Genomic DNA, 13,890 nt, shown 5'->3' with positions numbered 1-13,890 from the left:
TCAAGGCACCAAAGAAGATACTGTGCTTTATGAGCAAAGCAGAATTTCAGTAGCTCAAAAGAAGCATGAGAAACAGAAATTTGGTGATATATCCATTCTAAATTTTTATATTGGTTATACATGCCAGACTAGTGGTAGACCCTTCCAAGCTACTATTGATCTGATCAGTCATTGTCCGACACAATGTTCATTGACCTCAGCATTGTGATATCATCTTCATGCTCTTCAAGTCTGAGAGTATCTACTAATGCCACAAACAATTACAAAGTAATTTGTGAGTAGGGAAATTATCACCAGAGGGAATCATTTGGAAAGTGGTACTTGAGCTGCATTTTCAGGGAGATACCAGATTCTCTGAAGTTGTATTATCTAATGCATTTCAGTTGTGAGGGAGAACTAGTGCAAAAGCACAGGAATGAGAGATGGATGGTTTATGAGTAAGATATAGTCAGAAGATAAATTTGACTGGAATATCAAATGAAGTAAGGGACAAATATAAAATAAAGTTGCAAAAGCAAAATTAAGACAAATTTTAAGAGGAGACATGATAGTTGTACTCAAGTACTTGCAATCTTAACAAATAGAAAAGGGATTAAAGTATTCTTGGAACCAGAGGATAGAATTGCAAATGTATTGAATTGGAAATGTGTGGAAATTGCAAAGAGTAGATTTAGAATTAAAGTAGAGAATTATTTCTTAACAATTACCCTGTCCCAAAGTGAAACGGGCTGCATCAAGAGGAAATGGCTTTCCTCTTACTGGAGATCTTATGGCAGAATCTTTGTAACTACATCTCAGTTTTGTGGAAAGGGGATCTTCTATTCGGGTCTGGTCAAAATAGGTGGCTCTCTGGTTCCTTTCAATTATATGATTTTGTGATTCTGTGAATGTAAGACAAGCCTACTCTTTTTTTTTTCACTGTTCATTTACCCCGTTTCCCTTAAAATCACAATTTTTGACACCAATCAATTAAAAAATTATCTTAGATTTCTTCTTGCTGTAGTTCTATTGCAGAATTGAAATAAAAAATGAGCTTTGCAATTAAGATCATATTACACAAATCAGCTGATAAAAATGACAAAGTGATTTGATTCATTGATTTGCTGATTTTTTATTTGATCAGCTTTTTTTTTTTTAAGATTTTATCAGCTGAAGAAACTCCCATTGTGGAAACATCTTCATTTGATACAGATATGCAAGCTGCAATTACTAAGTTAAATTCTAAACAATATGACCTGCCTCTACCTCACCAAAATGTCAATCTTTGCTACATTTTCTTTTCTTGTGGAGTGACATCCTTAATCATTTAGAGCAACATGTTTCAGATTACTAAACTACAAGGATGTATGAAGTTAGTCTAAGTTCCATTACTGACTCATTCACTTAAACATGCCACTTTCTTTGCTTCAGTTTCCCTTTCTAAGAAGGTAGAACAAAATTTTCCTAGTTAACAGTTGGTGAAATACTTTGCATTCCATTATTCAGAAAAATGTCATATGCATAAGGTAAGAATTTCTTTCAAAAACTATTTTAATCTCATCCCTTAAGGATTAATTTTTTTAAGCTAAAAGAGTTGGGACTTTGTTGTAATAATGGTAAATGTGGCAACCTCATTGTCCCCTGAATAATTTTGCTATATATACTAGACTCAATCTTTGGAATGAAATAAGTCTGTTTTCATTATTTAATGAGTCAGCTTTGATGCCTTTGCCTGAGAATTATGGATTGGATGACCTTTAAAGTCTCTTCTGGTCTATGATAATATATTCCTTTTATAACAAGGGTAATGGAGCTATATGTTCATCCTAGTAGATCTCATACCCTTTCGAAAGGACATGGGTAATAGGCATATCTTGATTGTTCTAGCATATCCCTGTGATTGTGGGCTGTTTTGAAGATGATTGTCATGGGACCTGGGAAGAATTGTCCACTCAGTGGACAGTAGGTTATTGTTGTTCTTTCTTTCTTTCTCTCTCTCTCCCTCCTTCCTTCCTTCGTTCCTTCCTTCCTTCCTTCCTTCGTTCCTTCCTTCCTTCCTTCCTTCCTTCCTTCCTTCCTTCCTTTCTCTTTCTTTCTTTCTTTCTTTCTTTCTTTCTTTCTTTCTTTCTTTCTTTCTTTCTTTCTTTCTTTCTTTCTTTCTTTCTTTCTTTCTTTCTTTCTTTCTTTCTTTCTTTCTTTCTTTCTTTCTTTCTTTCTTTCTTTCTTTCTTTCTTTCTTTCTTTCTTTCTTTCTTTCTTTCTTTCTTTCTTTCTTTCTTTCTTTCTTTCTTTCTTTCTTTCCATCTTAGAAGAATCAATACTAGGTATTCATTCCAAGGCAGAAGAGTGGGAAGGGCTAGTATGGAGTATGCAGGGTTAAGTGACTTGCCCAGTAATACAACTAGGAAATGTGTGAGACTAGATTTTATCCCAGGACCTCCTGCATCCACACCTGGTTGTCTGTTCACTGAGTCAGCTAGCTGACCACATCCTTCATTTTCAAAGATAACTGATGACATCACAGGATGATATCCTGAGAATGAATTGAATTTCAGAGAAGGTAAAAACCTGGTGCATTAGGGAGATGCCTAATCCAAGTATGTAAATACTTGTCCCTGCAGAATGGGCAGATGAGAACAATTTTGTCCAATGGCCAGCACTCAAGGTTACAAGAGGAAACAAGGGGAACATCTTCCTCTTCTCTCATTCTCCTTTGCTTTGGAAATTTAGACAGCTCATCTTCATGCTTCTTAGATCTCCTCAGACATCCTGGCAGCTGTAATGACAAATATACATAATAATGAGAGCATATGCTAGCCTAAGTGAATTTGAAATTGTTCTTCAATTATGTGCTTACCTCTTCTTCCACATATTTATTTCTCAGGTGATCATATAATAATCCTGGGGTTTAGGGATTTCTGAATTTGTTAACCCCTGCATAGGTTAATGGTTACTCAGAAGGCCATTACTGTATAAATAATTTAGAGAGGTTAAAGGCATAAGAAAAAGTCCCTTATATGCTTATATTTATAGCAGCAATTTTTGTGAAAGGTAAAAAGTCCTAGAAATAAAATTGATGACAACCAATTGAGTGGTGGCTTGACAAATGGTTATTTTCAAATGTAATTTGGTTTTACTGCTCCATAAGCTAGACATATGAAAAATTCAAACACACTTTAGAAGACTTGTATAAATGGATGCAAAGTCTAGGAAGCAGACAAAAGGGAATAATGACTTCAAAAACATAGAGGAAAACAATACTAAAAACAACTGAACCCAGATTAATGCAATGATCAACTCTGATTTCAGAAGATTGGTGATGAAAAATAATTTTTCTTATTAAAGAGAAGATGCAAAACAACAATTTTTGTATAATCTTACACATTTTGTGTCAGTGAATATTTGGTACTTTTTACTGTTTTAAAAGAAGGTCCAAAAACACATTTAAAAATAAAACATTATAAATAGATTTGTTCAAAATTTGAGCCCTATTAATCTCCATGCTTTTTAAGAGCCTAGAGGATTGGTAACTGCCCTGTTGAGAGTATCAGATGCTAGAATTCTGTAATTACCTAACTGTGGTGAGTCCCAAAAGTATGTTAGCTAGAAAATCTCTAAATTAGCATCGTATATGTGATTCAGACTCAGATCATATTCCTTCACCTGAGTATGGTATGATGTAAAGAGAGCACAGAATTTGGATTTAAAGGAATTGATCCAGACTTTGGCACAGAATCCCAAGCTTAGAAATAGGATTCACTGTATTTATCACTAGGCCTCACAAGGACCATTGCTGATCTTGATGGAAATGAAAAAAAAATCTGCTATGTTGGCTTTGATTGTATGCTTTAGTTGTAAATTACAGGTTATCTAATAAATTAAAACTAAATTTTGAAAGCATTCACAAAGAATATATTGGTGAAAAAATTAGATATTCTTAATGAGGAAAAATGAAATGTTTGCAAAGTCTTATTTTTTATAAAGAAAAATTATTTATATTTTAGTTAGAATATTATTACCAACTGTAAAATATCTCAATTGAAAGCAGCAATGTTGGTGCCATTTAGAAGTAATGAGTTGGTCAAAATAATTTTTCAAGAATCACATATAAAGTAGCTTCAAATGGTTCCACTTGCAGATGATAGAGTATAAAGGAGAAAAGATTATATGTCCTAAACTTTTTGATCAATTAGTTGAGAAATGAAATTCTGTTTTGCATTGAAAATGTTTAAAGCTATAGAATTTCATGTGTATAATGTTATTGAAATTGATGGCACAGAAAAAAATGTTATGTTATTATCGTGTTGATAGTAATGATGCATCAAGAGAATTTTTCAATAGAACTGATGGTTTTTAAATAAAAAATATGTAATGAAATAGAATTATTCTTTACTATGCACTAACAGAGCTCAATGAATGTTAGGATCAAATGGAGATTTATAATCAATAATTTAAAATGTGGACTACCATACATTTTGGAAACATTGCACACTACCCAATCATTGTATTAAGAAATATGAATGAAGACCTACACATGGGTATTTCAAGGTACTATAAGACTCTATTACTAAAATGGTATACTAGAAAGATATATTTTTATTTTCTTTTTCTTATGCAAAATTGTTTATCTAGGGACAGGGCATAGGGCACTACCATATCATTAAAAAATAAACTGGCTTTCTCATACCAAAGCATTCTGAAAAGCATTTGAACTAACAGAAGAAATTCCACTTTTTTTCTTTTTAAAGGTCCTAAAGATTAAGAGAATTCATTTTGTGATAGAAATTTACTACTGAAACACATGTATTTAGTGAATTTTTTTAAAAAAGCAAATCTATATTTTTCATTCAATGTCCTAAATTTCATACAGAAGGACAAAGTAAATACATTTATGAAAAAGAGCTATTCTTATAAAATAAGAATTTAAGATGATTTTAAGCTTAAAAACATGACAAACAAAATAGAAGAAATACCTGTTGATTAATTACTTGACTGATCTACAGAAGCGATTCTGATTTTATTTTAAAGATCTCAAATTTTCTAAATATGAATGAATGGAACTCATTTGAAATTGGAAAATGATATATTTGTTGTTCCAAGAAAAGAATGGTTAATTGACTTAACTTGTAATAATATTGACAAAAATATTTAAATATGGAAATATTATGCTTTGGCCACATGTGAGTATTCTCTGGTTAATAAAACATGTTAATAATATTATAATAATACCTGTAATATAATTATTATAATATAATAAATGATATAGTAGTAATAATAAATAAAACAATAATAAAAACATCAGTAATAAATAAAACATGCATGGCACCTTATGTTAAATAGGCTTTTCTATTATAGCTGATATAAAGACAAAATATTCGTTTTATTAGTAATTTCAAAAGAAATGTAAGCATCGATGTCACAAATTACAATACTGATTGAAAATGTTTTTTTCTGAAAATTCAAAGATTTTATTGATTTTTTGAAGTGAAAAATAAAATATTTTACAGATCGAAATCTCACATTAAGATTTTTCTGTCTTCCAAAACTATTGTAATGAATTAATTTTTTGAATAAAATTATCTAAGAAAAATTTTTTGAAATTTAAAAAATAAAAAGTAAAGTGGACGAATTTTAGAAGGTGCTGATAAAAAAAAATAAGCCATGACATTTCTGGGACCATTTGACCTTTTGAACTAATCTACTTGCATGGTCTACCTGCTATTTAGTTTCATTTTCCCAAATCAGGTTGATGTGGATACTTGAGATTCCAGTGCATGAGAGTACATTAATCATATATGCTTGTGTAAGGAAATTTGTCTAGTATATCATTTTGTACATTTTCAGTGAAACTCATAGTTACCTAGAGTTGGACATAACTGTGTTTCTTCTTTGAAATCCCCCAAATACTCTAACTAGTTACACTCCAGATTGTTGCTACCCTAGTTTAAAATCCCACGTCACAAAATCTATCGATATTCAACAAAGTTGACAAACTTTTATTAGTTACATACACTTTGCCAGGTAGTATTTTGTACATTAGGGATACCAAGACAAAAATGAAACTATATCTACCCTGAAGGAGCTTATATTCTCCAGCACAGTGAGTGGGTAAGAATCCAACATATACAAGTAAATATCATATAGAATGAGATGGGAACACCTAATAGTTCAGTTTGGTTAGGATATACAGTTTAGGGAGAGAGCGACATGACTAGAAAGATATTTGGGATTCAGATTGTGGAGCAACTTGAATATCAGCCTGTTTTTCAGTTGTTTCATGCATGTCCAATTCCTTGTGACCCTATTTGGAGTTTTCTTGGCAAAGATACTGGATTGGTTTGTCATTTCCTTTTCTATCTAATTTTACAGATGAGAAATAGAAGCAAAACATCAGAGTAATTTACCCAGAGTCATGTAGTAAGTTTCTGAGTCCAGATTTGAACTAGGGAAGATGAATCTTCCAGACTCTCTGGTAGGTTGTAGTTTATGATGGAGGCAATGGGGAGTCAATGAAATCTTTTAAAAGGGATAGACATGGTCAGATACCTAATTAAGATTATTTTGTGAGCTATTTGGAGGAAAGATCAGGAATTTGAGAGGCAAAGGAAAATAATTAGAAGGCAATTACATATTTTAGTTCAGGGAAAAAATGATTATTCTTTTCTGCTTAGAGTCTTAAGCTACCTAAGTAATAGGAATTAACCAAGAGACATGCAGGGTTGTGGGGACTGTATTTTACCTAGAATCAGAACACTGGATTAATTCCTGAATCTGCTCCTCCTTAGTTCTTGTGAGACCTTGAGCATGTTACTTTTCTTCTCCAGGGCCTGATTTTCTCATATATTGGATGAAAGGGTTAGTTAATATAATTTTGTTAACATCCCTTCCAGTTTTCTGTCCTATGAACAACCTAGAAATTTAATTCTGAAACCTCAAATTTGAACCCAAATAAAAGAAATATTAAATAAGCAAGTGCCTTCTAATGTTGAATAAGTTCTGAGTATCAATAGTCTTAAATGGTCATATAAAGAGTGGGAATCTTCTGAATTCTTTGCTTTATAGATTGATCCTTTAACTGAATTGGTTTCAACCTTTGTTTTATCACCAGTTATCTTAAATATAAGGAAATGGATACACTAAGGTTATAATATGGATTCTTTGAATATTATAATTAGATGCAATAAGGTATAGAAAAGACCTGTCCTTAGGGACATGAAAACTTAAGATTAACTCCATCTATGCCATATTTGGCTTTACTATGGTGGATAAATCACTTTAACTCTTAATACTGAAGGGAATTTGCAAGGACAAGAAGTAATAGAATAATTACCAATTTCCATTGATGGAATAGCAAAGTCTCCTCCCTGGAAATTTTCCATGGCAATTAAGTCACAAATCCAAACAAAATTGTTATAATAAATTGGATCAATCTTTGTAAATAAAATAAGCAAATCATAAATCAGTTCAGGAACCAAAACCTCTTTTGTGAATTAAATAATTAGGCTCTTTTATTATGTTTTTGTACTATGATTACTCCCAAGTCTACCCTCATAAATGCATTGGAGAATGAAATTAATTCTATCTTCCATATTAGACTATCAATTCCTTTTGGGGGGATTTTCCCATCGCCAGTGCTTAGCATGTACCTGACATATAGTAGGTGCTTGTAGACTTGACTTAATAGCAAGAACTTGTGTTCTGTGTCAGTGGAGGGAGTATCCAGTGCAATGAAATCAAGCCCTTGATTTTGAAAGTATTGCAATATTAAAAGCTCTTTTATAGATGAAAGGAACAATGGGGCATTTTGTAGGAAACTGAATAATGGATAGTGACTGATCATATTACTATGTTATGCTACAGATTCAAGATGTACTGAAGAGCATTTGTCTAGCCTAGGTTTAGGTCGAGTCAAACAGAACAGCATTTCTAAGTTTTATGATTAAATGATGGCAGCATGCTTATCCTTGTGAAAGGACTGGGCTGCTGACTTTAAATTAATTAAGAATTTATCCTTACATTTGAATACAACTCACAACAAATATTCTGTTTCTGATAAGTGGCTTTGCAGAAGAGATTTTTGGAATGTGAAAAGGCATCCTAACTGACCAGTTTCAGAGGAGAGTTTCCAGAGGAGGAAAGGGAGAAAAAAAGGAGAATTGGCTTCAACCAAGTATGTAGTCTACTGCCAAACTGCCTTCTAAGCTTGATAGGTAGTTGACAGATGGTGAGATTTCTCTGTGTAGTATAAATGTCCAACACATGTGAGGGAATTGGAATTGGGATGCCTAAATCCCATTGTAGGAGAGGGAATTCCTAGTAAGGTAATGATCCACCTACATTTAAGGAAATATGTCATAGTTGAGAGAATGTTAGACTTATACTCCAAGGACCTAGGGATGAATCCTGGTTCTATTGCTTACTACCTCTGTGATAGTGAACAAGTAACTTAAACTTCTTAGGTCTCAGTTTCTTCATCTGTAAAATGAAGATGGTGTCTCAAATGCCCTAAATCCTCTTCCAGCTTTAGATTTGTTATGACTTTTTTTCCTGCTATTTTATCTGCTATTATTTTATACAATCTTAATTAATGTATGCCAATTTAGTGTAACTCTACCTAGATGTAAGGGTCACAGGATCACAGGTTACAGGTTTCAAGTTGGAAGGGTCTTCAGAGGTCAATGAGTCAACCCTTTATTTTTTTATTTGATAAAACTGTTGTCTTCCTAGATTAAGTGATCTTGAGATCACTTAGCCAGAAAGTCTTAGAAGACTTTGAACCTAAATCTTTCCAACTCAAACACCAACCATTACATTTTGTTGGCTTAGTGTAGATATTTGAGGAAAGTCATTCATGGATAGCCTCCTTAATTCTTAATTCTGAGTATAACAGATATGATAGGGTTGTCCATGTATATAGGAAAATATATATTCTTGCTTCAGTGTGTGTGCAGTTGACATGTATGAAGGAGAAAAGAGGATCATATTTCTTTCCCTTCTTACTGGAAGTCCATGTAAGTGCTGTGTCTCAACAAAGAAACCATTCCAAATGATGCCAGATGTCATCTCCCTAAACTCCTTATAAAGCAGACAGCTTGTCCTGATTCAATTACAAATTGTCTTCGACTCAACTCCCAATCATGGGGACATGGGAATTAACTAGTAGTAATATATGGCACAGATACTTTAGCAAGTGGCCAAAAGACATGACTACTGGAAGGGGCCAATTGGCATCAGCCATATCCCCTCTGATATATGTATATTCATATATGTGTGTGTGTATCCATCTATCAATCAACCTATCTCTCTCTCTCTCTCTCTCTCTCTCTCTCTCTCTCTCTCTCTCTCTCTCTCTCTCTCCCTTTCTCTCTCTCTCTCTCTCTCTCTCTCTCTCTCTCTCTCTCTCTCATCCTTAGAAGGTACTTAGGTACAAAGTTACTTCTTTCTTTTCTTCTGAATTCTTGTTAATGTTTTGCTTTCTTTTTGTGGTGGGCTTAGGGGGTATTTTTGATGTAACTCTAATTGTATACTATAGAGATTGGAGAGGAAGATTGGCTCAGGTCTCATAAGGATATTTATTCACACTATACTTTCAGGTCTTCTTTCCTCCCTTAGTTGCTTACATTGTTATGAACTTTCTAACTCTTGCTAGGGCCCTATTACTGCAAAATCCTCACATATTATCCCTCCTTTTCCCAGAATAGTTTTGCAATAAAAAGGAGTTCTCATATTTTGCCTGTTTTATTAATACCCCAAATAACAATATTCTTGGTCAATGGGGGAAGTTTTGCCTTAGATGAAGGAGTATTTCTTTCTAATAGGTCACCCTGCTTATTACTTTGAAGTGGAAAAGAGAAGATTCTTCTTTGATGTTTCCTATTGGCAATTTAGAGGCCAGATTGCTTATGAGGAGACTGTATTTGGCTTTTGAAACTTTTACATGAAATATGAATCTTCAAAGTGTTGATATCCTTAGAGACTTCCAAGAATTTCAAGCACATTCTAAAGATATTGTCTGCTCTTTCCATGCCCTCTGAGCATTTCTCCAGAACTTTCTTCAGTTCAGATACAGAAAAAACAACACCCAAACCTGCTGAGTGAATCAATAAACAATGATCTGAAAGCAGATTGATATTGTCAATCTAACTCTTCCTTTCCTTTCTCTACCTCTCTTCATTACTTTAAAAGTTCAAGTTTCTGATTTATAAGTAATGTGCTTGGTGTGGGGGTTCCCTCCACTAGTGTAAATTGCAACTCCCTCTAGATTTTTTCTTATGTGATTCTTCTTCATTGTAATTCTGTAAATATTAGGGGTCTTTATCTTATTTTTAATATTTTGGGGTACCAATGTAGCACCTTCCTTCAGACCATCATTGCCTCTACCTGAATGATTATAAGAAACTCTGAATTGTTCTCTTAATCTCTAGTCTCTTTCCTAACAAATCCATCTTCCATATATTTGTCAACTTGATATTCCTAAAACACAGATATTCCCATGTCTCTGTCACTGCTTAATGCTTGGCATTTAAAAAAAAGTTTCTACCATTTTGATGATAAATCAAACTATATTTCAGAGTGATTACATATTATGCCTTATCATATTCTCAGTGCTACAGCCAAACTGACACATTCACTAAAACAAAGTTCCTTTTCTTAACATTGCTTCAACAGCCAATAGGCTGGCCCCTATGCTTGTTGTAATCTTTCTCTTTGTCTCTGCCTCTTATCTAAATTTCAAGACTCAGCTCAATTATCCCCTCATATGAGAGACTTTTTCTTATTCCCTGAGTTGTGATCTACCTGCACCCCAAACTTCAAGTTCCATTATACTTATTTAGTTATTTTCTTTTCTGAATACATGTGGAGGGGTAAGTGCTGCTATGGATATTTGTGATATAGGAGAATCCAAGCAAATCAATAGAAATTGCCTCCTAGAGTCACAGGATCTGAACCCAAATAAGGCTGAGGCTGTTTTACTACCTTAATGACTTCAATCAAGTCCTTTAATTTCATTGGGTCTCCAGTTCCTCCTCTGTTAAATGAGACAGTTAGTATGATTACCTCTAATTTCTCTTTTTGCTCTACATTTCAGAACCTTTCATTCATCTTTTTATTTACTATCATATTTCTAGCAGCAGCTATCTCAATAATTTTATCTCTACAAAATGAAATTTCAACCTCAATTTTTACTGTTCTCAAAAGGTGAACTCACCAATTTGTAGAATTCAAGAAACCTAATAAGTGCTTCATCTTCCCTCCTCACTTCTCTCTCTCTCTCTCTCTCTCTCTCTCTCTCTCTCTCTCTCTCTCTCTCTCTCTCTCTCTCTCTCTCTGTCCACACACACACACACACACACACACACACACACACACACACACACACACACATATATATATATGTATGTATTCATTCTCTTCCCTTTTCCTTCTGTCTCAGAATAATCCTTTCCAAGACATAATTGAAACAGTATACCCTCTATAGGACCTTACATTCTATAAGAGAAATATATACAAATATGTACTGACACATACAGAGGGAGAAAATTTGAGGCATTATGGAATTAACTATAGTTAACTAGAAAAGTGGGGAGGGAAACCAGGGAAGATTTCACAAATATAGTGGTTCTTGAACTACGTGAGCCCTTGATTGGCTTCTCTAGTGACATCCCTGATTTTTTGTTATATCATCCACTCCTACATCTTTAGGCACTCCATAGTTTGCTGCTTCCCTTGGCAATAAAAATGTTCAGACTTTTCCAGTCATTCCTTTAAAACTCCTAAAATGATTGGCACATTATCTCTGTAGTACCATCAAAATTGCTAGAAGGATGCTTCCATGTTCTATCTATGGTTTCACACATTTTTTTTATTTGACTTTTATCCTCAACTAGCTATTGAAAGTGAATTCATATACTAGCAATGACTTTTGACAACTAAATTCATGCCCAAAGGAAGCTGTTTTGGCCTTTGACTGATTAACAATTTTCTCATTTTCTTGGACACTTTGAATAAGGCATACTGATCAAATTTTCATGTGATAGACTCAAAGGAGAGATATTTAACCTAGTTAATGATAGGATCAAAGTGCAAAAAATCTAAATAAACTAAAATATTGTATTGTATGTAAATAAACAAATATAATAATGGGTGACATGGGTAGACAAAAGTAGCTGTTTAAATCCTAATAGCACTCAGGGATCCCAGGGCACATGGCTGTCAGTCAATCTACAATCTGACCGGCAAAGCCATGCCACTTGTATGCCCTAGTTTATTTTATAAGAATATAAATCATCTTCAAACTCTGACTTGCCTCTCAGTTATTTGGCCTTACTCCTTCCTATCCCTTTTGGCATGTTTACATATTCATCTTCACTTAAGCACATAATTTCAACACATACTTTAGTAAGATTAATAAATACACAATAAAAGCAAAAGCATCTTTCTTTGTAAAATAGCCATCACATTCCAGTCATTTCTTGCATTTATCTATTAGCAAGGTAGAAATTAATTTCTGGCTGGAATCACTTTCTTCATCTTCATTTTGTAATTGTTCAATAAACTATTTCCAAAAGACACTTCTCTTTCTTATTGGTTACGCTGAATTTGCTCTTGTGATTTCACTGTGAATAGATAGTGGAAAAATACTACTGATGAACAAATGACTTCAAATTTGGATAAAAAAAACTGAAGCACTCAAGATGTTTGGCAGCCTCTGCTTTCCATGCTGGTTAGTGAGATCTCAGGGTTCTATGCTGTCTTGGCTGGATATTCCCTGAACCTGTCTTATCAGGAAGAAGAGGAGCATATTTGTCTTATTGCTCTAGGGAGCTTTTCTAATGAAGGACTCAAGAAATATGGAACTGAGAGGAGAGACCTCAGAATGGTCATGTCTTTCTGTCTTCCCACTTTTTCACCTTCAATTCTCCAGATCATGGTCTATATGTACCCTCTGTCACTTTTTTGCTTCTCAATACTTACAATTAAAATAATGAAAATTCATGTTTCAACATGTTATCAATTACCTTGTTATGTCTAGGTCTTGCTTCAGCTAGGGTGCATCATCAGATAGTCTTTTATACCTCTTATCCAATAAGAATCTTGAGTTTTTGAAAAATTACATGACATTATCCAGATACATATTTGACAAATGTGGCAAGCATTATATGTTTCTAGGATAGTCACAGGCAGTTACTTGAGCTACTAGTATATTCCACAAGTGAATTAAAATTCATAAGTATTAAAATCTATAAGCATCACAATAAAGTAGCTAGATATCTGAATTCAGGTTTAAGAAAACCTGGGTCCAAGTCATATCTCTAATAGATATATGATATTTTATATAGATTAAAATATTACATAGTACTTTTTCAAATTATAGGCATGTATATGTACATACATGCATATGTAGATCTTTCTATATATGTATCTATCTAAATAGATGCAGAATACACACATTTGTATAAAGGTATATATGTGGAGAGATATGGGTATCCATCTAGATGCACATGTATAAATATATGTGTACACATATATTTATATCTATATTATCTACATCTTCATATGTGTATCTGTCTCTCTGTCCTTGTCCTTCTTTCTCAGGAAAGTCTCTTAAGACTTTATGTCATAGAGATGCTTGCTAGTAGCTAAGATGGTGGACTAAGGGACATTTGGCTTGGTCAATCTCTCCAAATTAATGAAAATAAAAAATAAAATGCTTCAAAGCAGACAATTAGGAGAGAAATATCTCAATGGTGTGAGAGGGGAGAGTAAACCAGTCAGTTCTGCATTTGAGGGAGTTTGCAGAATGCACACCATCATAGCTCTACTCACTGCCTAGCAGACTGAGACAATGAATCTACAGTTGGGGAGCCATTCAACACCTGGTCTACCCACTTCCTTATGACCTGTGGCAACA

Source organism: Monodelphis domestica, chromosome 2 (genome assembly GCF_027887165.1).
Source record: "Monodelphis domestica isolate mMonDom1 chromosome 2, mMonDom1.pri, whole genome shotgun sequence".
Lineage (NCBI taxonomy): Eukaryota > Metazoa > Chordata > Mammalia > Didelphimorphia > Didelphidae > Monodelphis > Monodelphis domestica.
This window is presented reverse-complemented; position numbering follows the sequence as displayed.